A 27,717-nucleotide genomic window follows, 5' to 3' on the forward strand; every position below is an offset into this window, starting at 1 on the left:
GGCAAACTTACAAAATCAGCAAGGGATCAAATACTTATTTCCCCCACTGTATAGTACAATCTTGATTATCCAACCTTCACTAATCCAAGCATCCAGCATATCTGACCAAGCCCCCAGTGACACCGCCGCATTTATTTCTATTAAAAAACTTTGTTTTAGAACAATTTTTGAAAATCAGGAATTCTATGTCTTTGTTTATGAATTGTTTTGAGGGGTTTATGTAGTGTTTTCTGTATTATCTGACTTCTCACTTAGCTGACAAAGGGTTGGTCCCTTTTATGTCAGATAATCGAGACTGTACTGTAATCAGCATCTGGAGAGGAGAGACAAGGGGTTTGAACTCTCCCTTAATCACTGCCACACCTGGAGGTCTTCATTTAGTGGCAGCAGGAAGTGTTTATACCTGGGGATAAGGGTGAGCCAGTACATTTTCCTGGTCCTGAGCTCTCTTCTCTTATTCAACACACAGAAAGGAAATGGCTGGGACAGAGAAGTGAAATAGAGGTGGATGGGGCCCTGCTCCTCCTTCACCTGTCCTGTCTTGGGGCCCAATGCACAAAGACGCTTAGAAGCTTAGCTGAAATTGGGTGGTGGAGCAAGTGGAGGGAAGAGGGGTTGGTGGTTGGGAGGCTAGGATAGGGGAGGGCAGACTTATACAGTCTGTACCAGAGCCGATGATGGGAGGCGGGACTGGTGGTTGGGAGGCGGGAAATACTGCTGGGCAGACTTATTCGGTATGTGCCCTGAAAAGGACAGGTACAAATTCAAGGTAAGGTATACACATATGAGTTTGTCTTGGGCAGACTGGATGGACCATGCAGGTCTTTTTCTGCCGTCAACTACTATGTTACTATGTAAGACACCGTAAAATATGGTTGTCTCAATAAAATTTACTGAGTCACAAATAGCGGCCAGTGCACAAAGGGGATTGTGCATTGATCGTTGTTTGCGATTCGAAACTGCCAAATGCATTTGACAGCTTGCAAAAAAATCTCTGGTGGTCCAACTACTTCCAAACCTCCCCCCCAGCACCTCCCACTACTACTACTACTACTACTACTTAACATTTCTAAAGCGCTACTAGGGTTACGCAGCACTGTACAATTTAACATAAAAGGACAGTCCCTGCTCAAAGAGCTTACAATCTAAATGACAAATGTACAGTACTTCCCAACGCCTGCACCCCTTGACAAAGTAACCTTGAGGTAATGGGCGGTTTTGGGGGGGGCAGTGCCCCCCCCCAAACGAGCTGCCACCCCATCCTCCAATCCCTGAGCCGCCGGCAGCCTCTGTGAGAAAGCAGTATGCACACTGCTTTAGACCTTCCACCGGAAGCCTTTCCTTTCTCCTTCAACTTCCTGTTTCCATGCAGGCGGGAAGCTGTAGGAGAGAGAAGGGCCTCCAGGGCAGGTCTAAAGCAGCTTGAATGCTTCTTTCGCTGAGGCTGCCGGTGGCTTTGGTGATTGGAAGACGCGGGAGGGTGATACCAGGCGCCACTAGAAGACTCCGGGGGGGGGGGGGGGCAGCGGAGGGGGGAGTGGTGGCGGGAGAGACATGCCCCACCCTTTGCCCCCCCCCCCAAATGAAACTGTCAAACTACGCCCATGCTTGAGGTCCGGTAAACCCCAGAACCTCCCATACCCCCCCCCCCCGAAACAATCCACTGGTAGTGCAGCGGATGGCACCCCCCACACCCTGGTTGTCTAGTGAACCCCTCCCTTCCCCGGTACCTTAAAAAAGTTGGGCAGGAAGGCAGAAGCAACACCTCCTCCCGCCTGCACCCCGCCACTTTCAAAATGGCAGTGTCCAGCCCCTGCCTAGTGCATTCTGGGATGCACCAGGCAAGGCAAACCATCATATAAGGAGTTTTCACCTTATATGGTGTTTAGCCCTGCCTGGGGCATCCCAGAATGCACAGGACAGGGCCTGGGTGCCACCATTTTGAAAGTGGTAGGGCCCAAGGCAATAGGTGTTGCTCTTGCCCTCCTGCCTCCAATCTTTTTAAGCAGGGGAGGGGATCACTAGAACACCAGAGTCATTTGCTGGGGTGTGCATCCACTGGAGGGGCATGGGAGGCGTGGGGGGTCCAGGGTCCACCTAACCACCAGGGAATTTTGTTGGGGGTGCGGGGGGATCATGAGGTACGAGAGGGTCTGGGGTCCACCAGACCACCATGGAATTGCTTGCAGGAGGTCATCAGGGAGGGTCAGTGGGGGGGGGGGGGGGGGGGGAGGGAGACAGGGTGCACAAGCAGGCAGCCTTTGCAGTTGCCTGTTTGTGCTTCCCTCCTCTCCAACAGCTCCAGAGCACCCATAAAATTTGCTCATTAGAGCTAAGCACTGTGGAGCTGTGCACAACTCGGAATGCTCATTAGAATACTAATGAGCTCACTGTAATATATTTGCATGGGGTTTTCAGTGGCTGCTAACAGCACAAGTACAGCTAGAGAAAACCCCTTTGTGCAATTCTGGCTACTAACGTTTTTTTTAGACTGGTTACAACTAGTCTAAAGCAAATGTTCCCAGCACAGTAAGCTCTGTGCATAGATGATGATGAAGGTAACTTTTGGGATCAGACTGAAGAGGTGGAGCTGGAGAGGGAAGTGAGCCTGAGGCTGAGAAAGAAAAGCTGAGGAGGGGCAGACTGAGGGGAAGGGATCTGCAATGAATGGGTGAGACAGGGAAAGGTAGAGTGAGACTGGGAAGCAGAAGGGTACAAAATGGACATTTGAGTGGGTGAGAAGGGATAGAAATAGAGGTAAGCAAGATAAAAACAGGAAAAAAAAGGAAGGTGTTAAGACAGAAAACAGGAAAGCAGAGAACATACAGAAGGGAAAAAAAATCAACCTTTGTCCTCTGTTACTTTTAGTGTAATCAATTACTAAAAGTTATAGAGCACAAAATTATAGATTTTATGTGTAATTCATTTGCAACATTTTCGATTCTACCTGTGGTGGTACTACTGTGCTTCCCCTGCACTTGGCAGAGGAAGGTGTAACCCCCTTTCCTCCTCACCCCTAGTGCCAGCTCTCTAAAGCCAGCACAGCGAAAGGGACTGGTTGGGGGCTGGAGGCTGCCATGTCTTTTTGCTGGCAGAGGCAGTGAATAATGGAAGGATAAGAGCCAGCCTGCAAAGAGGTGCTCCGCTTTTCACTGTACTAGGCACAGTTAAAACGTTCTGGATCAAGGCCAGCATAAGCCAGTGAAATCTCTCTCCTTTATCATTAACTGATGGGAAGTCTGCTGCTTTTTTGTCCAACTGACCATGGTGAGGAATGCAAATACAATACAGCCACTCCTGACTCAAACCGGGGAGTGCAAAGAGGCGCACATGAAACCCAAATGCATTTCTCGTCTTAACTCACTAAGCAGAAGACTGTTTCATGCTTGCACTAGGCTCTGGAGCTGAGGAGCCTCTGGAGTCTTCTTTCACTTTTATAAATAGTGAGCAACATCTATATCCCTAATGTCTCCCCTCTCCCTTCACTGACAGTGAGAAAAACACCACCACAGCACTCTGTGTTGTAGGACTGGATGGCAATGAAGCACACACCCAAAGATGAGCCCAACATTTCTGTCAAGTTCTGGGTACCAGGGTTAATAATAGGTTTTAGAAAAAACTAAAACTGAAAGGAAGATAGATTCCACCTTAACCATACAAGGCAGGGGTGGGCAACCACAGTCCTCGAGGGCCACAACCCAGTTGGGTTTTCAAGATTTCCACAATGAATATGCATGTACTGCTTCCAACGTACGCAAATTGATCTCATATATATTTATTGTGGAAATCTTGAAAAAAATCAACTGGGTTGTGGCCCTCGAGGGCCGCGTTTGCCCACCCTGAAGGAAGGGGTAATTCTATAACATCTATGCACAAGTTACGCATTGAAATATTTAGAATAATGACATTTTGGAGCTTATGCGTACACATGCACTTGTATGCCAAAATTCCGCCTAAGTGCTATTCTGTAAATACACGCTTACTTACATAGCGGGTATTTAAAAGGGGGTGTACACATTGGTGGGGCATGGGTAGGGCTCAAACTTATTATCTTATAGAATACTGTAAATTATAGAATACTGTAAGGTACGTACATATCTATGGCTGGCGTAATGTGCTCGTGCCTAACTTTTAGGCACATATACATTCAAATTAGACTAGAATTCTGTAAAGAAAGTAGGCCTCTATGTTCCTTTAGACAAGGGGTCCTCAAATCCTGTCCTAGTCCACAACCCAGCCTGGCTTTCAGGATTTCTACAATGATTGTGGAAATCCTGAGTACCAGGCTGGCTAGTAGACCTCAAGGACTGGATTTGAGGGCCCCCATTACTTAGAATAGACTCCCACCAGGTGCCCTGTTATAAAACTGCCCTCTTAGGGGACATTTACTAAGTTGCATTAGCTGCTAATGTGACAATTAATTTGTGTTAACAGAACCACCTAAGGGACCCTGGGAAAACCTTTGTGGATGCCCCCTCACCCCAGTCCAATAACACAGTTTCCTTACACCCCTGCCAGCCAAATCCATTTCAATTGACATAAATGCAGCATAAAGGCACTTCTGTCTAGGGCATGCCGCTGAAGGCTTTACTGGTTTCATCCCTCAGAAACAGGAAGTCTACATCAGAAGGGGTAGGACTGGCAGAGCCATTAGTGGCATGGCTCAAATAGCATCTCAATGCCTTTATGCCACTTTTTATTTTCTGGAAGCAATAGGGCTGACAAGGGGAGGAGAAAGAAGGAATGGGCTGGCCAGTGCAGAGATGCCAAGGGTGGTCCATCCATAAGAGTGAGATTAAAGACCAATAAGTGAGGTTTTTCTTGTGGTTTATTGGGAATATAAATCTGGCACAGATGTGAAGGGACTGGAGCCTTAGGAAGTGCTGCTGGTTACTCTTATTTACAAGTACCATGGGTGATGTCACTTATTTTAAACTCCGTTATTTCAAGCACTTACCAACACTAACACACATACACATGTATGGAAACAATTCAACTGTATTCAAAGATCCCTCATAATCTAAACCTGATCGACACAAGTCTGCTATAAAAAGAACAACACACATCAGATCCCCCAAAAATGTTCTAAAACCCCGTCTCACGTTATGACAAACTAAAATTATATTAAAGTTGTGATGTCACCTCAGTAAGGCCAACACACAATCCCTTCCCTGCACATATGTGCAAAACCACACTGAAAACCTTACCGTACCATAACAGCACCAACTCCCTGGACTTAAAGAGCCAAAAGGTAGCACTGTACTATTACACCATCAACACACTATCTAGTGAGAAACAGAACAAATAGGACTGCTACAGATATATACATAGAAAGTACATACTGGCAGAACACCGCACCTTGTTCACACATGCAAAACACAGACAAACCCTCAATAAATATGAAACAAGGAACCACAGATCAGTAACTCAGATATGAAGGCAAAAAACTGAACTGAAAACCTCAGAGTCAGACTCTGCATAAACAGAAGTAGAAACTGAACTGCAAGATATCAGATGTGCACTTACAAAAGCGGAATTAAAAAATAAAACACTTTTTTTCTATCTCTGGAAAAATGAAATGCTCAGAAAACATGCAATTTTGTCTAAGTGTCTCTTTTCTCTGTTTTTTTCCTCTCTTTTAGGGTCTCCTGTCCATTTGACATTTTTTTCGCTTTTCATGTCCACCGTCCTCTTTCCTCTTGTGTTCCTATTTCCTCATTTTCCAGCATTTTCATCTGTGTCCGTCTCTTATGCTCCCTCTCTGTCCAGCATATTTGCCCATGTCCCTTCCCTCTCTCTTCCTTTCCCCCTTACGGTCCAGCATCTCTCCCTCCCTCCCTCCCTCGAAGGTTCTTCACCCCCAATCCTGTCTCTTTCTCTCTCTTCCCTTCTATCCACCTCCCCCACTCCAGTGCAGCATTTCTCTCTCTTTCTCTTGCCTCCCCATCTTCCAGACCAGCATCTCTCCATCATCTTTCCTCCCTGTCTCCTCCCTTGCCTTCTGAACTTGCTTTTGGTGGCTAGCTGTGATTACGATAAGCTGGACAGAGGGCCTTCCCTCTGCCGTGTCCCACTCATGCAGAAACATGAAGTTACATAAGAGAAGTGGGACACGGCAAAGGGAAGAAGGCCTGTGGCTGTCATAATCACAGTTGGCCACCAAAGGCAAATTCAGAAGACTAATGGGTATAGACCTGCATGGGAATGGGGTTTGCGGGAATACTGCGGAATCTGCTATGGGGCTGCAGGATTCCCACGAGGACAAAAGCAGTTCCTGCAGGGTTCCCATGGAGATGAAAGCAGTTCCTGTGGGGTTCCCGTGGAAGTGTAATCTGCACCTGTGCTAGCCTCTCACCTACCAAGTTCTTTGGGTGCTGCCTTTTCTTCCTCCTTGCTTTAACAACATAGGTGTGGAAAGTCTTCCATTAATCCTCTCTGCTGCCAGGCTGTTGCGCAGGCCTCAGCTCTGATACAGGCATAAGCATCAGAAGTCACCTGACCTACTGGCATGTGCATGTGGCAACCTCTCAGCCAGTGGCGTACCAAGGGGGGGACGGTGGGGGCGGTCCGCCCCAGGTGCACGCCGCTGGGGGGGGTGCTGTGGCGCGTGCCTGTCAGCTGAGTTCGCTGACTTTGCTAACTTTGCTGCAGCTCCCTCTGCCCCGGAACAGGTTACGTCCTGTTCCGGCCGGGGCAGAGGGAGCTGCAGCGAAGTTAGCGAACTCAGCTGACAGGCGCGCGCCACAGCACCCCCCCCCCCACCAGCGGCTGCCGGGGGGGTGCCACGCTGCACCCGGGGGGGGGGGGGGCGCATCGGCGATCCGACCCGGGTGTCATGCCGGCTAGGATCGCCATTGCTCTCAGCACACAGTGTCAGCAAATCACAGACAAGCCTTACATGGGTGCACCAGTGTTTCAATTTCAAATTTCTGCTCCTTCCTTGCCTGCAGTGCTACGACTCGAACCCAGACACAGACAGCCAACCGGAATTATTTTTTTTTTTGGTGTCATTAAATTCCTGTGGGGATGGGTGAGGACAGATTAAATTTTTGCAGGGACAGGTAAGATTCCAGCAGGTTAGATTTCTGTCCCCGTGCAACTCTATACTATGGGTTTAGGAGAGGGAGAAACTCTGGACCTATGGGGAAAGGGGCAAGTAGGGATAAGAGAGGGAGGGAGAGGGTACAAGAGATCGGATTTAGAGCTAAATTTACCAATGGGCAACGGGGCCCCCTTTATGCAAAGCCCGGGAGCAGCTGCCTTTTTGGTCATTGGTAAAAGCAGCACTGCATGATAATTACTACATTAACAACTAACATAAAACAGGGCTGAGAATGGTCAGGGACTGCGTGTGGAGATAGTATCCACGTATTAACTCTTAATATAGCAGCTATAACATGGCAAAAACCTCTCTCGTTGGGAAACTGCTGAGAACCCCTCAACAAATAACTCAGAGATTTTTGCAGTTACTACATGTTAATTTTTTTTAACTGCCAAACCTTTTTGTAGTTTACACAGAGGCGTATTTTCAAAGCACTTAGACTTACAAAGTTCCATAGTAACCTATGGAACTTTGTACTAAGTGCTTTGAAAATGAGCCCCATAGGGTCCTAAACAAGTTAAAACAGCATTTTTCAACCGGTGTGCTGCAGCTAGTCCGCAGGTGTGCCACAGGAGTTGAGGGTCATTTATTAGTAGAGCCAGCTTAATTTGTGCTGGAATGGAGTGTACCTTTTAAAAGTTTTCTTATCTCTAGCAGTCAGTGGCAGCAAACAGCGATTCATACAGCCTGCACGCACCAACCCCAGAGCCTTCTTTCTGACGTAACGAAGTGTCTGACAGAAGGCTCTGGGGTTGCCTCAAGCAGGATGTATGAATTGTTGTTTGCTGCTGCCAACTGCTAGAGACAAGAAAAATTTTAAAAGGTATACGGGGGGGGGGGGGGGGGGTGTCAAGAGACACAAGGGAGATGCCTGGTCACCAGTTGGAGACAGGACATGAGGGAAGGATGGTGGACTATTTGTGAGGGTGGAGGTGGAGATGGGAAGACATGGTAAATGTTGTACCATTTGTGGGGGGGGGGGGGGAGAGAGAAGGTAAATGCGGGAATATTTGTGGGGGGGGGGGTAAAATGCTGGACCATGTGTTGGAGTGCAGGTGGGGAGGAAGAAGGTAAAATGCTGGGTCATTTGTGAGGGTGGGAGTAGGAGAAGGGAAAAAAGGTAAAATGCTGGACCATGTATGGGGGTGTGCCTTGGAAATCTGAGCTCAGTGTAAATGTGCTGTGAGACGAAAAAGGTTGAAAATCTCCAAGTTAAAGCATTGGTTTAAAGTGAACCCAGAATAATTTTGGGGTCCTTTTTACTAAGGTGCGCTGAAAAATGCTTGTGGCAGTGTAGGCGTGGGTTTTGGGTACACATCGATCCATTTTTTAGCGCACCTGTAAAAAAAGGCCCCCCCCTTTTTTTTTTTTGCCGAAAATGGACGTGCAGCAAAATCAAAATTTCTGCTTGTCCATTTTGGGTCTGAGACCTTACCGCCAGCCATTGACCTAGTGGTAAAGAATCCGGGCGATAATGACCTACGAATGTCAAATGCCATTTGGCGCATGTCCGTTACACGTGCCCGAAAATTAAAAAATATTTTTCAGATGTGCGTATCAGACGCGCGCCAAAAATGAAATTACCGCAAGAGCCACGTGGTAGTTAGGAGGTAACTCCATTTTGGCACATGTTGGGCGCGCACAGACGCTTATGTGGCTTAGTAAAAGGGCCCCCTACTCTTTTTTAAAAATTTGCATTTCAAATAGTACCTCAAAGACAATGCCTTGATAAGAAATTCAGAATAATACATAATAGAGACATCTTAGAATCACTAAATAAAGGACATATTACTACTACTACTTAACATTTCTAAAGCGCTACTAGGGTTACGCAGCACTGTACAATTTAACATAGAGGGACGGTCCCTGCTCAAGGAGCTTACAATCTAAGAGACAAGTGAATGGACAGTCCGATAGGAGTGGTCAAATTGGGGCAGTCTGGATTTAGTGAATGGTAAGAGTTAGGTGCCGAATGCAGCATTGAAGAGGTGAGTTTTAAGCAAAGACTTGAAGATGGGCAGGGAGGGGGCTTCAAAGACCACATAAGGAACCAAGACATGATAAATCCATAGGAAGATGGATACAAAAAAATAGGCAAAAAAAACCCCAAAAACAAAAAAGAGTAATAAACCCCTCCCCCTTCCTTATACACCTAACAGAGCCAAAGCGGCCCTAACAAGCTGAGGGTCAAGTGAGAGTAACTCCTTAACCTTCCAGGAAAAATTTGAATTGAACAGGTTTATAGAAAATGTACTGATCATTCTGATAGATCACAAAACAATTACAAGGAAATCTAAGTTGTAAGCTCCTAATGAAGTTACTGCAGAATGTAATTCCAATAACTTTTGCCTAGCCTGGTTGGATACATTGGGGAAACACCTGCACCTTCTCTCCCATAAAGTATCTGCAAGAGAAAGCAATAAAGTAGCTTCAAGCTGTTACTTCAGACGCTGAAGATTTCAAAATGTCTGAAATATTCAAGTTAACCTGGGCTTTGGTCACTGTTTCTTTAGCTGAAGTCATGTAGAATATTTTCTGAAGAGGCAGAAAAGCTGCTTCCAGAAATTCCAACACAGTTTGCAAAAAACTGTGACAAAGATCTCTCACCAGAGTTAGCCTAGATTGTGGAAAATTTAAAAATCAAGTTCAAACCTCTTTGAGAATTCTCCAATTTTTCAATTTTCTGCAACATTAATGACTTATCTTATAGTAACAGTGATTGGATAAGTCTCTTGGTGAATTAAAGTCCTCTCAATGTGTCAACTCTGACAGTGCAGGAGTTAAGCAGTTAACTTTAGTCTCCAAGTCCTGCAGTTTAGCAGCAGAAGTAGTGGGAATGAACACAAAAGAAGCGCAAGCCTGGTGCAGACTCTCTAAGGCCACTCACAATGTGTCCAGGGCCTCACCAGTGGCTTCATCAGGGGAGCAGAAGCCAAAGCAACAGGCAGCTGCACTGCCCGTGATGACACTACTCCAGTGACAATCTCCTCCTTGACCACAGGGATCTGCGCCATACTCCCCCCGATGGCGACACCAAAACTCCCACATGCATCACAGTTGACTCCAATTTTCCCTTGCACCCTTGCTCAGCCGCTCCCGCAACACCAGGATCACTGGCATCCCCCTCTTTTCGCAGTAGGCAGATGAGTGGTGGTTCTGGGATTTGGGGGAGGGGAAGGGGGGTTAAGGGTCCTCCTGGGCTCAGTGAAAGCTCACTGTCTAATCTGGGGCTCTTCCCTACCCCAGCAGCAGAAATGCCTGAAGAGGGGGCACATAGGTGGTTACAGCGGTTTGATGGACCCTTGGTCTTTTCCCAGTATGGCGGTGCTTATGTGCTTATGTCATATAGTTGAAGGAGCTGGTGGAGAAGGAGGAATCCCTAGCAGTTTCCCCCTGTGTTTAGGAATACCAAAGAAGAAAACCATCAGAAAAATTCCAGGTAATAAAGCCCCACCGCAGGAGTACCTAAAACCAGCATCTCACTCCAACGCTACCTTGATTCCCCTCTCATAGTTCATTTTTTTTTATAACTACAATGTTTTAATCCTGAATATAAGTGAGGTCAACAAGTGTAATACTCAACAAAAATAGTACACACTCATTTTCAACCCCAACCACCTTTTTGGGGAAAAACAAATTCCACCAAAGACTACAAAACATTCCTGCTGTTTTAGAAATCAGTAGGTATTCTACTGACACCAGGCCATGTATTCAACACCCATAGGAAACAAGTGTTAGGCAGAGAAAGCCAGCGTAAGACCATGCTGTTCAGGTACAGCTTAGCCATAAAGAGGCTAAGACGTTAGTTTCTCTACAGAACTATCTTCAAACAGCCTTGTACAGAAGGTAACATCTTAGCCTCTTTATGGCTAAGCTCTACCTGAGTAGCATGGTCTTATGCAGACTTTCGCTCCCTAACACTGTTTCCCACGGGTGTCGAACACGTGGCCTGGTGTCAGTAGCATGCCCAGTGATTTCTAAAACCTCAGAGATGTTTTGTACAGTCTTTGAACTGTACTGCTACAGTGTATACATTTCATCCCTTCTGCATGCAGTCAGTCCTGCACTGGTGTCAGTGTAAGTCAATTACAGCTGATTCAGAAAAAGCTTCACTTAGCTAATGGAATGACACAGAAGATACCATGTGGGGAATGCTGTAACATAATTGAACACATGCTGTAGGCATCCATAACTGTATTTAAGTATGCCGTCAAAGTAAAACCTTCAGCTGGAGCCAAAAGATTCCAGAGTCCTTAGATAAGTATTACTAGTTTTAATTGAACATGATTGCTACTAAGGCAATTTACTTAGGGGCCTAGTTATTAAAGGCTTTCTCCAATTTTCCCCCGAATTCTATGGAAGTCGCTAAAAAATGTGCATGCAAATTTTGGCACGCACTCAATTTGCACGTACAATTTAACTGAATGAGTCATTTAGCACTGATAATTGAATGCTAACAATCGGTGTTAATTGGCATTAAAATGTACGTGTGTAAATTTTACATGTGCGGATCCAAAAAGGGGGTACGACCACAGTAGGGTCATAGGTAGATTGGGGCATTCCCGTGATTTATGCACGCTGTTATAGAATAAAGGGATCTGCACGATTTACACCAGGGTTTCATTGGTGTTAATAGTCATGCCTAAAAGTGTTGCGGTTCCAGGCACTAAGCTCTATTCTATAAACAGCACCCAACTTAAGAGTGCGGTTTACAGAATAGCAGTAAGTGCTATTTTTTTCAGGACCATTCACTGAATTTAGTCCTGTGGGGTAAATGCCAATTTAGATATGGCCCTAAGTTTGCAACATCTTGCTTCTCGTTTCAGAAGGTTACAACTTACAATGACATTATGACACATAGCATACAGCTCAGTATTTTGGAGTTTACAGCTCAAGCTGACAAACCCACAAAGACAAAAGAAGTCATGGAGCCTCACAGAAACACATTTCTGAAAACGAGAAGTGAGAATGAGACAACCAGTTAAGCTTTAAAAAAAAAGACTGTGTGATGCAAAAACATTTTCAGTTGGCAAATTCGTTTAAAAAAAAAAAAAAAAGAGCATGCTTAAAGCAACAGATGTAGTATGGCACAGTTTGTCACAATGTTACATGAATAAGGGAAATGGCAGAAAATATTGTTGAAATATGTAAAGTGGTGTGGGGAAAGAGAGAGAAAGAGTTTAACCCTGCAGTTTCCTTCTCTGGTGCATTTTCAACACAATCAGAAGCAAGATATGAGCCACTTGTAACTACTCAAGAAATTTTCCTTTGTTTCACATGCATCCCACACCACCACCATATGTTAATTCAGTCACATAACATGGACATCCGCAGCTTTGATACATCAACATGTATTAACAATTAGTACCCGAGCCAGCTGGTACTTATTATTAACCATCATATAGGCCCACCATGTGATACAGCAAGGCCGCCCACATTGTCATACAAAGCGCCCGTTGTGAAGCAAGGCAGCCCCATCCCGCATCCGAACAGGTTTGAGCGTGAGCCGTGCATTGCCCCTAGGGGTAGGGCACCCCTTTCTCAGTCAATCACAGTCTCTAGTCCATCCTGCTCTTTTCTGGCTCAGGTACCCCTGCCGCTGCGACAGCTGTTGTTCAAAGGTTGAGCAATTCTGGGGTGGGTGTGCTTGGACACACTCACAAAATGGTGGCTGCCTTTAACTACTGTATCCTGTTTCCGTCAGCCTCTTGGCTTTGGATGACGTTGCCAAACTCCTTGTGGATTCTGCGACAGCTGGGAGCTCTGCGTTCTCGAGGGTGTCGCGGGGAAAGGTGGCACGGTGCTCCATTATTTTCATCTGTCGTGCATCGTTGCCCTCTGACTACCTTTAGCAACAGTCTCTCAGTTGAGGGATCATACATTATTTAACAGTATTCAGTGTTATTTGTATTTATTAAAATTTGATATATCTTTCTCCTGATAAAGCAAAAAGTGTTTCACAAAAAAATTCTCAAAAATATCTATTTGATATGTTGTATGTCTAAATAATACTTAAAAGGAATGGAATGACCACTCTCTTGCCAGCAGCTCTGTACCAACACCTTCCCCTAAAGGTCAAAGCTCATATCCTGGGAAAACCTGACGTAACAGTCATCTTCTTGTGTCTTCCCTAAATTGCCTAAACAAGGTTTCACATCAAAGATGAAGATGGGTGGGTACAGAGTTCCAGAACACTAATGCCAAATATGAAAATGCAGTCCAATGTATCATTTCCTTTTTTTTTTTTTAAATGTATTTATAAGATTTTATATCATTAACCAAACAATCACTTGTACAGCAAAGTAAATATAAGCATTTCTACGTAAGGAAAATTACTAAAAAATATATAAAGCAAGTAAATTACTCAAGTCCACAAATGCTGGAATCCAAGATTAAAATTTCAGAGGCTTACAATGAAACTTAAAAAAGAAAAACAAGGAAAACAGACCTATCAGAGACCTAAATACCTAAACTAGACAACTTATGTCCCCTCTCTTAGCAGGTAATGGTAAAGCAGCAATCAATCTATTTAGTCACAAGAAAAACAGTAAGCTGTGCAGGTTCCAAACACACATATTTAGAAGCTTGATATCGGACTATACATTTACAGGGATACTTAAGAAAAAAATGGGGTCCCAACTAAGTCACACCAGGTTTCCATAACATAAATTACTGCCTGCACCTCAGCGTATCACGCGAGACAACAGGAAATATTCTTATTTTTTGTCCATGTCCTCTGTGTTTAAAAAAAAAAAAAAGATTTAACAGCCAGGTCTTATCAGGGATAAAGCCACCATGGCAATGAGTGGAGCTGGTCAAAGATTCACTATCTGAAGTCTTGAGTGTAGCAGAGACATCCAAAGGGGCCTCCATAACTTGTGGGCCATCAAGTTTCTTCTCAGAAGATTTTGACATAGGCAAGAAACCTGAGTAAACTGTGGAGTGCAGTGTACAATTTCAAAGTGAATAAGCATTGTAGGATGGATAGTCAACCTATTTTCATAAAATGAAAAAGACAGACGTGTAGTTAAATAGGGGATCAAACAGTGGGAAAGGAATATCTGTATGGAATGCTCTGAGAATCAGTGTCCCAAGTCCTAAATGGTCTGGCAGCCATTTTATGGACACTGAAGTGAAGGTTTCTGACTTAAAATGGCCCTTGTAGCCAGACAGTTTTGATGTCCCTGCTGTATCTTCCTTATTTGTTTGAGAAGCAAACATTCAAATATTTGCAGGTCGGAACTTTCTGGATTCAAACTGTACAAGGACGTTTTGCTAAGTCCTCCCAAAAAAGACTTGCCCTGCGGTGTCCTCTGCAATTTTCTTATCTGTTTATGACGGAAAATGCTGGTTGATGTTGGAAATACAGGACCACAGGTCAAAGAACAAGGCGAAGCAGTTTTTTTAACAAGCAATTATTGGCACTTAGATTTAATTGGGGCTAAGGTGCATAAATTTAGACATGGCATTTGTGCCTAAAATTTACACGCAGTCCAAAAAGGGGGGCGTAGAAATAGGAGGGCCATGGGCATTTCTGAGCGTATCGGAGACGTGGTTTTCAGTTATGCATGTAAATACAGAATATGGCTGTGCCACACGTAAATTTAAGCATGGGCATTTGAACCATATTTTTGTTGGTGCAAATGACTGCATCTAAATTTACAAGCGACCTCTCCACTTAAGTGGTTATTCTATATACCACGCCAAACTTGAAGAATACCGCTTTAGTGGGTATATTTTGGCACCAATCTTTTAGGTGCCATACATAAAATCTAGCCCTTAATGTATGATTAAAACAAAGATTCCTTATATGACAGCTGTAAACTCCACCTACTGTTGTCTCAAACTGTGGTGTACCAATAAGCGTACCCTCCTTGTTCTCTGTAACCACAGGACTGTCCAAAACAAACACTACTATTCCGTTTCCGTGGACAAAAAATAGGAATAACTCACCTATAGATCCATATGCCCACCATTCTGCACCTCCTCCATACAGATAGTTTTAATCTTATTATCAATGTGGCCAAGATAGCTATTGGAACCTTAACAGCTGACCCCTACCCAACTGTCAACTACTTTAAGTTCCGAAATAATGCTTTCAGCCTGTTATAAGAATTATTAACCTTAGGTAAATATGCCCTTTCATCTTCCTATCTCCCTTCTATATAATACTGCATGAGTTTTCCAAACATATCTGTTGACTTTTTCTTGTTAAGCCATCTCCCTACTGCCTTTCTACTTCAGGAGCCATAAAACGTTTGTAAACCATTAAAAAAAAGGGGTGGGGGGAAGTTCCTGAGAGGAACAACTGATTTTTGTTGGACAACATCATTAAAAGCCTTATGGTCAGCAAAATTCCCATTTCTTCTCAAGATCAATAACTTTAAACAGCTCCACATATTTCTCTGAAGGATAAAAGGCTTCTATAAATCTAATACCCCCTCACACAGCAAATCTCTTTTGATAGATAACCTGGAGAGTCAATTAGTAAAACCTCAGACAACACTGAAGTAATTATACAATGGTCAGACTAGGGAAGCTGACACACTTCTCTATCCGAGAAATAAAACTCATTCACTTGAGACCATGAAATATAAGGTCAAGTGTACAACCATCCTTGTGTCTTGGTGCCTTAAGAATGTGGGCTAACCATAGCTGAATAAACCGAGATTCAGAACCAGAGTTATATTTTTGACATGGATATTAAAATCTGCTACAAAAATAAATAAATTGCTGATCAACAGCGCCAGATTCCTAATTAACTACAATATGCCCTTCATCCAGTCAGAATTACTTCTTGGGGTCCAATAAATGAGAAGCACCCTTAGATTCAGTAGAGCCTCTAGCTTAATATACTAACATTCTGCACCATAAACATGATGCAATGGTACATTGAACAGTCTTATAATTACCTTCTCATACTCAGTTCACCACACTTCCATAATAAAAACAATACCCACATGGTCTGTAACTACATCATTTAGTATTTCAGCCCTATTTCTGATAGAGCTTGCATTTATTAGTAACAGCGGTTCATCTAGGGTCTTACATCAACTGTTTACTGGGCTCACTGACCAAATTACATATACCAGTTCTCTCATGTGTCTGTTTTCCTCCCATCTTCTCTCTCTCCTACAGCCAAAATGATAGAAACTATTATAAACACATAGAGAGATCTGGTTAGCATCAACATGGATTTAGTCTTACCAATCTGCTACATTTGTTTTTGAAGGTGTGAATAAATATGTGGATAACACTGAAACAGCCGATATCATGTATCTAAATTTTTAGAAAGCTTTTGACAATGTCCCTCATTATAGGCTCCCGAGGAGTTCAAAATGCCTCCTATTCCATGGCTATGTCCTGTTGAGGATTGGGAACTGGCTAAAAGAAAACAGAGTAGGGTTAAATGGCCAATTCTTTCACTGGAGGAAGGTAAACAGAGGCATGCTACAGGGATCTGTACTGGGACTAGCACTTTTTAAAATATTTATAAATCATCTGGAAATGGGAATGAATGAGTGATCACATTTCCAGAGGACACAAACATATTTAAAGTTGTTAAATTGCATGCGGACTGTGAGAAATCGCGGGACACTGGAAGGCTAGAAGACTGGGCATTCAAACGGCAGATGAAATCTAATTTAGTCATGTACAAAGTGATGCACACTGGGGAGAATAACCCAAACTATAGCTACTTAGCTTGAGATGAATAGCAAAACATAAAAATGACATATCCAATTTATAATATGCCCTTATTACTTCTCAATAACAAAATCCCCTATATAAAGTAAAATTACTTAAAAGCCAAATTATAAAACCATGGTTTCAAGTCCTTTTTATTTCTTGAACAAGAGTGAAATTGGTGCAAGTTTAATAAAATAGAAATCCACTGTTTGAACCCCAACACTCCAAAAACCTGCTTATTTTTAAATTGCAATTTAATACCATCCCGGACTATAAGAAGACCTTTCTGGGAAGAACAGAGCTCTCTTGCTGGTTTATAATATATTAAAAGCTTTTTATTTAAAATTTTTTAATAAACCATCCCTCCACAGTCACAAAGCATTAAGGGTCAGATTCTATAAATGGCGCTTCAAATTAAGAACTGGATAAAAACTGGCACCAATAGGGTGTGCACCCTTAACACAGCAGCACTTAAGCGCGGATCTCGTGTCCAACTATGGGCGCCAGATTTACACCTGCAGAAACCTGGTGTACATACTGGTACCCAAGTTAGACACACTGATCCAGTATTCTATAACTACGCACACAAATTTTCAGAATGTCCCCAACATGCCCATGCTCCTCCCATGGCCACACCCCCTTGGGAGAGGTGCCCTGCCTTATGGAACAGCATGCAGCCAAATGCGTGTGCAAATCCTAACTGGTGCCAATGAACATCAATAATTGATTGTTAACTTCCAAATGCTGTTAATTGGCTCATTAACCAATTAAGTGGCACGCGCATCACAGGATTGCACCCAAATTTTGTCACAAACTTGGATGAAAATACAGGGGTAAATACTAAATAGATTAAGTTAAATTGGATTCTATACTCCACTGGTATCCAATGCAAGTCTATCAAAAGAGGGGTAACAATCATAAGATTTTTTTCTTCTGCTGAACTGCAATATTGTAAGTTAGTACTTCAGAAGACTTCAGTCTAATGCATTACAATAATCAAATTTGAAAGAACATACATGTGCAACAAAATGGCCGCTAGATCTTTCTGTTTCAATACATGTTGGAGTAATCATAAACTGAAAAAGCAGCACTAACAGCAAAAGATATCCAATTTTAAGAGTCAAAGCATTATCCAACCATACCCCCACACGTTTCACAACTTTCTTAGTTAAAACAAGCCCATTAACAGGTAAGCATTACATTAACAGGTAAGCATTACTCAGAATCCTTTGTTTCCTAGTAAACCATGTATAGGACTAGATTCTATATATCATGCCTAAAAAAATCAGCACCAAAATGAAATTCGCTTAGGCATATTCTATAAAAGTATGCTTTCATTTAGGCGTACTTTATAGAATAAGTCTGATTTTCCATGCGGTTTATAGAATACGCCAAGTGCCAGTCATGCGACTAAATTTAGTCGCAGTCAATTATGCCAACTAAAACCTGGTGTAAATCCCAACGCCTAAATTAGGCGCAGTGCGGGTGTATTCTGAAACAACACACATAGCTTTTAGAAATGCCCACGACCCACCCATTCCACGCTCATAATCACACCCACTTTTAACCAAGCTTTACAGAATATGCTTTTCAAGTAGTGCGCATAAATTCTAATCAAAGCCAATTAGTGCTGATAATTGCTTGTTAACATCCAATTATCAGTGCTGATTAGCTTGTTAACTAATTAAGTTATGCACATCGTTATGGAATATGCTTCGATTTCCGCTCGGAAACCTCAATGCGATATATAGAATCCCAGAGAAAATGCGTCTTATCTAACTTTAATTTTAGTTCTGATTTTTTTTAAACCAAGCCGAAAGTGTCTGCAGGCAGTCTTGCAGCTTGTTTCAAGAAGTCACCACCCAGGAAAAGGATCTAGGTATCACTAAGTACAACATGTTGAAATCTTCTGCTCAGTGTGTGGCAGTGGTAAAAAAAAAACAACAAAAAAAAAAACACCACACAATTTTAGGAATCATTAGGAAAATAGAGAATAAATAAAAATATATCTTAATGCCTCTGTATCACTCCATGGCAGGTCACATTGAATACTGGGAGTAATTCTAGTCACCATCTCAAAAAAGATATAGCAGAATTTAAAAAAGGAACAGAGAAGGGATTGAAATAACTCTTATAAGAGGAAAGGCTAAAGCGGCAAGGGCTCTTCAGCTTTGAAAAGACAGCTGAAGGGAGATGATTGACGTCTACAAAATCCTGAGTGGAGTGGAACAGGTACAGACAGATTGATTGTTTACTTTTAAAAAACTACAAAAACTTGGGGACATGCCATAAATTAATCAGTAGAACATTTTCTTTCACTCAATGCAGTTAAAACTCTGGAACTCATTGCTGGTGCATGGGGTAAAAGCAGTTAGCATAGCCTGGTTCAAAAAAAAAAAAAAAGGTTGGAAACATTCCATAAACTGTTCTTAAGGCAATCATAGGGAAAGCCACTACTTATTTCTGAAGGGTATATGTAGCATAGAATGTGGCTACATTTTGGGATCCTGCCGGATATGTGACCTGGGTTGGCCTCTGCTGGAAACAAGCTACTGGGCTAAATAGATCTTTGGTCTGACCCAGTATGGCAATTCTTATGTTCTTTTTTTGGTACATCAGAAGCAGAAAGCCTACGAGGGAATCTGTTAAGATCATGAAGGAGCAAAAGGGGCACTCAGGGAGGACAAGGCCATAGCAAAGAGACTAAATGAATTCTTTGCTTTGGTCTTTACGGAAGAAAATGCAAATCTACCTGTACCAGAACTGGTTTTCAAGCATTATATTGGTCACCCTTTAATCTTCAGGTACTACAGACGATTTCAACGACAGGTTACAGATCACTAACAGCAGACCAACAATTTAATGTTTTGAGTTCTTTCAGTACCCTATGGTGTATCCAGTCCAGGTGATTTATCGCTCTTTAACGTGTAGATTTGACTCAGATCTTCCAGGTTAACCAAAATTTCTTTGAAGGTATGAATAAACATGTGTATAAAGGGAGCTCGTTAATGTAGTGTATCTAGATTTTCTGAAAGCTTTTGATAAAGTTCCGCATGAGAGACTCCTGAGAAAATTATAAAGTAATGGGACAGAAGGCAATGTCCTTTGGTGGATTACGAATTGGTTATTAGACAAAAAACAGAGGGTAGGGTTAAATGTAGGGTTAAATGGTGAGAGTTTGATAGGTACCGACGGGGAGAGGGATCTTGGGGTGATAGTATCTGAGGATCTGAAGGCGACCAAACAGTGTGACAAGGCGGTGGCCGTAAGTAGAAGGTTGCTAGGCTGTATAGAGAGGGGAGTGACCAGCAGAAGAAAAGAGGTGTTAATGCCCCTGTACAAATCATTGGTGAGGCTCCACCTGGAGTATTGTGTTCAGTTTTGGAGGTCGTATCTTGCTAAGGATGTAAAAAGAATTGAAACGGTGCAAAGAAAGGCTACGAGGATGGTATGGGATTTGCATTACAAGACATATGAGGAGAGACTTGCTGACCTGAACATGTATACCCTGGAGGAAAGGAGAAACAGGGGTGATATGATACAAACGTTCAAATATTTCAAAGGTATTAATCCGCAAACGAACCTTTTCCGGAGATGGGAAGGCGGCAGAACTAGAGGGCATGAAATGAGATTGAAGGGGAGCAGACTCAAAAAAAAATGTCAGGAAGTATTTTTTCATGGAGAGAGTGGTGGATGCTTGGAATACCCTCCCGCGGGAGGTGGTGGAGAGGAAAACGGTAACGGAATTCAAACATGCGTGGGATAAACATAAAGGAATCCTGTTCAGAAGAAATGGATCCTCAGGAGCTTAGCCGAGATTGGGTGGCAGAGCCGGTGGGGGGAGGCGGGGCTGGTGGTTGGGAGGCAGGGATAGTGCTGGGCAGACTTATACGGTCTGTGCCTGAGCCGGTGGGGGGAGGCGGGGCTGGTGGTTGGGAGGTGGGGATAGTGCTGGGCAGACTTGTACGGTCTGTGCCCTGAAAATGACAGTTACAAATCAAGGTAAGGTATACTCAAAAAGTAGCACATATGAGTTTGTCTTGTTGGGCAGACTGGATGGACCGTGCAGGTCTTTTTCTGCCGTCATCTACTATGTTACTATGTTCTCAATGGAGGAGGGTGAATAGTGGAGTGCTACAGGGATCTGTACTGGGACCGGTGCCATTTAACATATTTATAAATGATCTGGAAATCGGAACGATGAGTAAGGTGACTAAATTTCTAGATGATGCAAAACTATTCAAGGTTGTCAAAACACATGCAGATTGTGACAAATTGCAGAAAGACCTTAGGAAACTGGAAGACTGGGAATCCAAATGGCAGATGAAAGTTAATGTGGATAAATGCAAAGTGATGCACATTATGAAGAATACTCCAAATCATAGTTACCTGATGCTGGGGTCCACCTTAGGAGTCAGCATTCAAGAAACAGATCTAGGTGTCATTGTAAACATGCTAAAATCTTCTGCCCAGTGTGCAGTGGTGGCCAAAAAAGCAAACAGGATGCTAGGAATTACTAGGAAAAGAATGCAAGATAAGACTAAGATTATTATTATGCCTCTGTATTGCTCCATGGTAAGTGCTCACCTCCCCCCCCGCCCCCCCCCCCCAAAAAAATGGCCAAGCGGCAACTGCTTCACTTGCTGCATGGCCATTTCTTTAAAAAATAAAATAAAAAGACTGACCTGCCTTTTACCTAATGTTAATATATGGCCTGGCTTTAAGGCTACCACTGGAATAGTGATGGCCAAAGCTATGCAGCCTAAAACAACTGAAAAAGTACTGAGTAGGCCAAACAACAAGTAAATGATTTAATATTTGAGAATCTGCAAAAAGCAGGTCTGAACAATGAGTCCTGCCACAAATTGGTACAATTTTTAAATCAAATACAGCACCTGTAATGAAAGAATGATGGATCAGATGAATAAAATGGGGCTTATAGTTTTTGTATAAGATGATGCAGAGTTCATAAGATGGTGTGAAAAGTATTGCAACAGGGAGATGTGAAACTGTTATCTCAAACCGCACGATGAGAAAAAACAAAACAACTTGTTCCCAAAACATGCTGATAAGACGCGTGGGAAAGTATGATCTCAGAAAGTGAGAAAGATTAGGAGCAAGGTTTCTCACCATTCACTTCTATGGAGAGGTTTGTGTATAAAAGAGGGGAGATTTTGCCTTAGTTTAGGAGTCCTCCCCAACGCTTCTCTCAGACGGCAGGGCGCTGTGCAGATTAACCCAGAATCTGTCTGATGTCTGTATTTGTATCAACTTGAAGACTTGTCTTTGGGTAAGAAATAAAATGTAACTATCTATCTAAACCTATCTCTGTCTCTATTTGTATTGATTCCATCTTCTCATTACCTAACATTTAGCCTACAAGGTAGATCACATACAAGTGACACTCAGTGTTGGACAGAAAGCAGTAGTTATGGGAATTAGTTTTCAATTACAGCTCCTAATGCCACCCCCTTATGATTGGGTGACAATGGAGATTAGAGAAACTATACCGAACCCGATATATGAAATAAGTACCTTTAGTCCCCCGTGGGAAAGAGTCAGAAAGAGGTCTATAAGGGGGGGGATTTAAACAGTGGTGACTCCGAACGCTGACCATACTCGCTAACCTTCTTGATCTTCTTTTGAACGCAAGAGGGGATACTTAATTTTGTGCGTTCAAAGGTTCTATGTTCTTTTCTGTCTTCTTCCTTGTTCTTTGCAGGTTCCCTTCTTTAGCGCTAAACTTGCACACTTTTTCTGACCCCTATCTTACATACTCTTCTACCTTCTTGCTGTCTTCATGCCCTGCGCTGAACTAACACACCTGCTTCTCTGCCCTTGTCTATGCTGATCTCTATTTGTGTTCAAACCTTCGTTTCTGTCTTTCAATATTCTGTTCTGTTCTTTCTCACCCCCTTTTCTTTCTCCTATCCTGTTCATCTCTTTGATTTGCGTGATGTGCGCAAGAGTGTGCTGGTTGTGTGATTGGTGCATAACACCGAATCCAGGCGACTGCGATTTGGGGTTTGCCGTAAGTTTATTTCAATGTTCAACATCTTTGGATTGGTCTTTATGCTAGCATTCTCGCTTAACAATCCTTAGAGGTTGCGCATTTTCTGCTTCCCATCCCACCCTGTGTTCTGTCTTAATCCCTCCTTTTCAAATCCCTGTCCCCTTGTTCTCACTATGTATTCTGTTCTTTCTTCTTCGGCCGACCTTACTTTCCTCCCCAATCCCTTTTCCTGTTCTCCTTCATCCTAACTTCTTCTATCTACCTCTTCCTATTAGTCCCTTGGGTCTATTCCTGCTCTTCTCTTTTCTGTATAGTTTCTTTGAGGTTCCCGTCTCGGGGGAATTTCCTTTACTCTAGGAGAACAGCACGCTTTCAGATTGCTCTCCTCTAAAATCCTTTTGGTTTCTCTGTTCTTATAATCACTCTTTAAAACTGACAGCCCCCACCTTTCCACATCTGCTATTGCCTTCACTCTGTGGGTGCGACACATACTTTTGATCTTGTGCTGAAACAGTTATCCACGAGATTTTTTTTAATGTCTCGGGACTGTCCCTTTTACTCTATTCCTTCTCATTCTTTCTGTTGGACTTCCTACAACTTTCTTTTTTTTTAGCTGAAAACAGTAATTACGTTGTTCAGCTTTGTAGCTGCTTACCGCCGTCTAACTGCTGTTTTCCCCTTATCTCTCTTCAGTCCTCTGAACTATGCTTTCTCTCTAACCAATCAGCCCACAGCCCCCCCTTCCTGTCCACACTTTTCTCGGCTCTTTTTCATAGTGCTGCATTACAACCTCTGATTTCCGCTTCTCCCTATGCCTGTGGGAAACGGTACCGGGTATACTTATGTGACAGATGTATAGTTTCTATCTTATGATTCTGTGCTATCTTTTCAGCTGTTACACACATTTCCTGGTCTTTTATCTCCTATTTCCCCTTTTAACCTCTGTACCAGTATATGGCCGTCCTGTTGTTTGGCTTGGCCTTTTTCACTTTGAAGCGCATTTCCTGTTCTTTATTATTTGCTGCGTAGTTCAACTAATTGCTCTTTTTCACAGTTGCTCAGTTCTGTGCTCTCACCCCCACCCCCATAGCCCGTTATACGTGCACTTCTGAGCATGTAAGAATGTTCCATTTAAATGCTATCATATTGTGCTTGTGTTCTATGACACAGGGGTATGGCAGTGCTGGTCTGCTACTCATCTATAATCGTTGCATGTTTATAACACTAATCTTGTCAGCCCTACGTGTTTAAGGTTCTACAAGGTCAAGTATTGCTCAGGTTTTCTCTGCTTCGTTCGTCTCGGATGATTGATTTTATACTGCCTGCCTTAGCTCCCTTCCTGTCAGCTGTTATGCTTGAGTGCTCTTCAGGGTTCCTGTCACAGTCTGCTGTGTGGCAAACTTATTCTATGTTGTCTGATTACTGTGCCTTACCCGAAGTGCTTACATGTTTTTTCCCTTTAAAATAATTTTTTTTGCTTGCTACTTCTGGATTAGGTTTCAGAGGTTCTTTTTAGGAACGTGCCGTATTTCTTTTTTCTTTTTTTCCTTTTTCCCTTTATTTCTTAATTTTTATTTTTTGTTTATTAATTTCTTTTACTAATGTCATTCAATTAACTTTGATACCGATGTCTGGGACTCACATCCATCGAAGGGGATCCTTCAATGGATGACGGTATCTCAATTAGTAGGAGCAGACTTCCATTCCATTTTCGGAGTGGCCTGCGGTTTCGGCATTATTGCCCACCTATGAGTTACTTGTACAGATGACCGCGGGGTTAATAAAGAGACGTCTAACGACTTTCGTTGCGATTGTGTACAGGTTGACTCGGGCATTTAAAATTTTAGAAATGGTTAGTTGTATACGCGGGAGAGCCTAACCTATAAATTTTTTATTTTACTGCGTTGTAGCGCTAAGGGTTTGTAGACCCCTGAGTGGTTTGTAGATCACTGCAGGTCCATTGGGGTGATTATGTTGTAGCTAATCAGCGGAAACCCATTGGACCGCTGCTCTTCAACTCATAGGACCTTATTCGCTGGTTTTTTGAGTTCATTTTGGGAGTGTTTGCAATGTCCCTATTTGGGGGCTCTATCATGGTGTTGTAGCCCATGGCCGATAACCGGGAAAAGTTGTTGGCAGGCAAGTTGTAGCTGTCTTTAGAAGCACACTCTGGGGAGTAGTATTTATTAATTTGGGATAGAGTAGTATAAATATATAATAGCTGACACTACGTATTTATTTACTTTTGTACTGTCTCTCTAGGCATATTTCTGTTTACAGCTTTTGTCTTGCTTTCTCCTAATGTCACTTGCGGTCAAAGCGTTGAGCTTTCCGCCAATTCGTAATTTTTATTTTGGATCCCTTTGTTGGAGCACATTAATAGATGCGTGAGTATGATTGTGTTATGTCTCTGCATGTTTTACTATTAGGATAATCATTGCATGTTTTTGTAAACTGTTAGCACATTATCATTTCTAGATCTCCCTGCTATCTCTGAAGCTGCCTTTTGAACCACTAACCTTGTACCAGGTTCTAGATCTAATCAATATATATATTACTACCCTAATTCATTTCTTCTATAGCAAATTACAGGTCTGGAGCTTATTTGTAGACCACTTGTTTACTAGGTCCCGGTATTATACATATTGGGTGATGTTGTTCACTACCCGTTATATCATATCTTCCTCTCCGCACCCAACACCAGATTCTGGTGATCTGACATCTATTCAGATCTCTGGTAAGGACTTTCCGTCCGAAACAAACCTTTCTATTTTGCGGTTGACCTCCCTATGCCACCGAGAGTTCGGAAGGGCATAGTGATCCCACCAACTGTTGTCTTTCTCAATTGATTTTCTGCGCTGGAGAGTACATTGCATGAATCGTAAGTATATTTTCATTTATTGTATGTGTTACTATCAAGCTTGCCGTTGTATACTTTCATGGCCTGTTGGATTAGCTCTAATTCAAATGTTTTATTTTACCAAATTTAGGATTAAGATTTTGTCCTCAGTACACAGGGACGCCTCTGTATGTGGGACAATAACTTTGTATGTGTATGAGTGTGGTTTTCCTTTTCTGTTTGTGTGCTGTGACTTGTGATTGGCTACTGGAATATTTATTTTCATATATTTTTTGTTTTTTTATACCCTAAACAATTCCTTAACCGTGCACAATTCCAATGATTGGTTTCGAACTACATTTAGACATATCTTGCTTCCTCTTCTGAACTTTAAGTTTTCTACTTATCAGGATTAGGTTACTGTTTCAATTTTATGTCTATATGTTGCTGTGTGTCCTGTGATAAATGACATAAATTACACCAGCTATTTATTAAGGGATCATTTCTTTAGTTTTAAATTAGTGCTTTAAGGTTACTTTGAGAGATTGCCTATCAACTGCAGTGGTACTAAATCTCAAAGGAGTGTTTTTTTTTCCCAGGATTGTATATTATTTCATTTAAACAATGTTTGTTTGATTTGTGACGTGATGTTAAATACCTGATTGTTTTTGACTTCTGGTAAATTGCTTTCACTAGAAATGCAAGCACTTTTTAGTTTTAATTTTATAGGTGTGTGTCCGTGTATGTGTTCTTTGAAAATTGTATAATTGTTTCAGATATTTCCTATGAAAGGTTCTATATTATATGCCATCTAAAACACTGTTTCTTTGTGATGTTGGTTAAAATAACTAGTGCTGATGTTCACTTCCTGGTTCTCTATTGGGGATGTGTTCCGTAAGAATGAATTAACTGTTTTAATTTTTCTTTTCACGTCTTATCTACTACTTTCAAACTTCCTTCCCTGCCTCTTAAAGATTTATAGTTTTAAGATATATTATGGTATAGAGTTCCAGCATTTCTGGTTCTCAATAGGGTTTAGAGATTAACCCTTGCATAACATAACTAACTGGTAAACCCGAACTAAAGAAATTCAGGTTGCTATTATTTTAGAGTTATGTTCAGATAACACTAGCTACAATTGCCAATTTCCTTTTTATTGAGACCCGTACCTATGGAAAACAGATAAAGTAATGACCTTCTCCTCTTTTCCTCTCCTGAAGTATTAATTCTATGAAGACTAATCACACCAGCATGAAGTTTTAATACGAAAACTTAAACTTACAGTTTTCGTCTGATGTATAGTCCTATTTTCAGTCACCATAATATCCACTGCTTGCATTGAGCAGTAAACCCAAATTAGACACAGGAAACACCGTTATTTCGTGATTTCCTTAAGACCGAATGACAGAAATTAACCCTTGTAGTTCTTATTTTCTCTACAGGTCATCTTTAATTCATTACATGTTTCAGATTTTTAATGACTAGATGGGTTTTTCTGTGATTCTGTGTTATCCTTGCTACTCTTTGTTTAGAATTCAATTTACAATGTAGGCTTACAAGCCGTTCCATTTATCATACTGGTCTATATGAACATATCATGCTGGTCAATTTATGCATTTATTGCATTAATAAAAATTATTATTATATCCTTGAATTTTGAATTTACTAAAATGTTTTAAGAAATGCTCCTACGTGTCTCCTGCTTATAAATTGGCTCCTCCTCTGTATTTAAAATATACTCTAAATTGTAAATTGGTTCCTGGGAATATATAAGCTTATTTTTAGCTATCCCTCTGAATGTGAATCTTGATATGCTGTCATAATTTAGGGCCCAAATTGTGAAAGCATAGAAAGGATCAGTTTAAAATTTAATATAATTTTTATTTTCCAAATTGGCTGTGAACTATTACAGAGGACTATAGGTTATTGTCCTTCTCATTTGACCTATTTAAACCTTGTAAAGGTCACGTGAGGAGGCCTCATAGAAATATATGGTTTTTACATCTTTCTTTTCTGATATTGGCTTTTCTCTATCTTTTAAAATATCATGTTAAAGGCTGCATTTTCCTGGAGCAG

The 27,717-nt window shown here is 42.1% G+C and overlaps 1 protein-coding gene across 3 annotated transcripts in view; it reads right to left on the minus strand.

The window, feature by feature from the left end:
• MGAT3 (mannosyl (beta-1,4-)-glycoprotein beta-1,4-N-acetylglucosaminyltransferase) overlaps window positions 1-27,717 on the minus strand; it is a 226,168-nt gene that overhangs the window by 33,481 nt on the left and 164,970 nt on the right. The window contains exon 1 of one of the 3 annotated variants that reach the window (XM_030208433.1): window positions 15,056-15,098. The exons of the other annotated variants lie outside the window; for them this stretch is intronic. The gene's annotated coding sequence lies outside the window, so the exon portion shown is untranslated. Of the gene's footprint in view, window positions 1-15,055; window positions 15,099-27,717 lie in introns of those variants that run through there. 3 annotated transcript variants of the gene reach the window in all.

This window comes from Microcaecilia unicolor, chromosome 1 (assembly GCF_901765095.1).
Source record: "Microcaecilia unicolor chromosome 1, aMicUni1.1, whole genome shotgun sequence".
NCBI lineage: Eukaryota > Metazoa > Chordata > Amphibia > Gymnophiona > Siphonopidae > Microcaecilia > Microcaecilia unicolor.